Raw genomic sequence first — 2500 nt, 5'->3', positions numbered from 1 at the left:
CGTTGCCTTCGCCTTGGCATGCCGTGGCCTTGCCTCGCCATGCGATGCATTCCGACAAAGTGACGCGAAGCGGAAGCCTATCATGGCGTAAAAATGTCGACAAAATTTTTCGACATTTGAATAATGGGGTTTGACAAGGTTTGAAAAATTCAATACAAATGGTAGGCTTGAATGTCGACAAAGTGACGCGAAGCGGAAGCCTACCACGGCGTAAAAATGTCGACAGAATTTTTCGGACCTTGTCCTGCCATGGGCTGCGCGCAGCATGCCGGCAGCCTGTGCGCAGCGTGCGCACAGCATGTCGGCAGCGTGCGCGCTGCTGAGACTGTCGACAGAAATTTTCGAAACTTGTCCTGCCATGCGCGCGCGCAGCGTGCGCACAGCATGCCGGCAGCGTGCGCGCACCATGCCGGCAGCGTGCGCGCAGCTTGCGCGCAGCGTGCTGATTCTGTCGACAGTGAGGCTAGCGAAACTTGTCCTGCCATGGCGTGCGCGCAGCCTGTGCGCGCAGCTTGCGCATCTGTCGACAGTGAGGCTAGCGAACTTGTCCTGCCATGGCATGCGCTGTGCGCAGCCTGTGCGCAGCTTGCGCATCTGTCGACAGTGAGGCTAGCGAAACTTGTCCTGCCATGGCATGCGCGCAGCCTGCGCACAACATGCGCACAGGCTGTGCGCAGCGTGCGCGGAGCTTGCGCGCAGCTTGCGCGCAGCTTGCGCATCTGTCGACAGTGAGGCTAGCGAAACTTGTCCTGCCATGGCATGCGCGCAGCGTGCGCGCAGTCTGTGCGCAGCATGCGCGCAGCCTGTGCGCAGCGTGCGCGCAGCCTGTGCGCAGCGTGCGCGCAGCCTGTGCGCAGCGTGCGCGCAGCCTGTGCGCAGCGTGCGCGCAGCCTGTGCGCAGCGTGCGCGCAGCCTGTGCGCAGCGTGCGCGCAGCCTGTGCGCAGCGTGCGCGCAGCCTGTGCGCAGCGTGCGCGCAGCCTGTGCGCAGCGTGCGCGCAGCCTGTGCGCAGCGTGCGCGCAGCTTGCGCATCTGTCGACAGTGAGGCTAGCGAAACTTGTCCTGCCATGGCATGCGCGCAGTCTGCGCGCAGCATGCGCGCAGCATGTGCGCAGCATGCCGGCAGCATGGTTCCAGGTTTTTTCAAATGTCGACAGAATTTTTCAAATCTTGTCAAACCCCGTTTTTATTGAAATTTCCTCGCACAATAAGCTCCCCATAAGTAGTCTATGATTTTTAGGACCTTCTCCAACTTACAAAACTAAAAAATTCCTCCCGGATTTGTTTTAATGATTTTTTCAATTTTACGACTTCTAAAAATAATAAAAAATACTTCCCGACTTCAAAAATTTATGAAACTTTTTCCCATCATAGATTGCATGTTTCTTAGTATCCCTGCAAAAAATCACGTCCAAATACCTTGTATTGAATTATTTAGAGCCCATTATGACTCCTCGCGCATAGGTGATGTCTCTTCCTGTCAAAGGGCTAAATGCATAAAATGCTATATAGGGGGGTGTGTGTTGCCTGCATATGCATGGCAGCCCATGCCTTCCTAGCTGCAGCCCCCTTCCCCCACGCCACACCCATGTCATGTTGCCTCGATATGTTGCCTCGGTATTATGGGTTTGGTGTCGGGGTCGGGGGGCTGCCACCCATGGCGGTGGTGGCCGGAATCCGGCCTCCGCCACCACGCCGCCGCCATGGGTGAGGGAGGAAAAAAAAGGCGTGGAAAGTTGCGAAATGGGGTTGTCTAGGCTTTTTTTTGGCATGGGAGAGCATGGAGTGCTAGGAACTCCTTCTCAAATGCACGGGCATGTCGACCACAACCTCATTTCGCAACAACAACCACCCGTGTGGGGTGGCGGTGGGTGGATAGTCGCGGATTGGGGCTTGCCAAGCCAATGTTTTCAAAAAATTTCATCAAAATTAAAAACAAATGTTTTGTTGCCTTCGGATTTGTGGGCGAGCGGCGAGTCGGAGTGGAGCCGGTAAAGTTTAACCTCGGTGTGCACGGTTGTTTTTAGAAACTCAATCCAATGCCGGGGACGTTGAAAGTGACGCTCTTATGAGTTGCAAACCCGCAAGATTTAAAGAACCTTTTCAAAACAATTTCAAACCAACAAGATTTAAAAACAGAAATTTTCATCAAAATGAAAAACAAATGTTTTGTTGCCTTCGGACTAGTGGGCGAGCGGCGAGTCGGAGTGGAGCCGGTAAAGTTTAACCTCGGTGTGCACGGTTGTTTTTAGAAACTCAATCCAATGCCGGGGACGTTGAAAGTGACGCTCTTATGAGTTGCAAACCCACTAGATTTAAAGAACCTTTTCAAAACAATTTCAAACCAACAAAATTAAAAACAAATGTTTCGTTGCAAACAAATTGTGGGCGAGCGGCGAGTCGGAGTGGAGCCGGTAAAGTTTAACCTCGGTGTGCACGGTTGTTTTTAGAAACTCAATCCAATACCGGGGACGTTGAAAGTGACGCTCTTATGAGTTGCA

The sequence above is a fragment of the Prunus avium genome, unplaced genomic scaffold, assembly GCF_965620075.1.
Source record: "Prunus avium unplaced genomic scaffold, drPruAviu1.hap1.1 HAP1_SCAFFOLD_17, whole genome shotgun sequence".
Lineage (NCBI taxonomy): Eukaryota > Viridiplantae > Streptophyta > Magnoliopsida > Rosales > Rosaceae > Prunus > Prunus avium.
Note: the sequence above shows the minus strand (reverse complement) of the source record.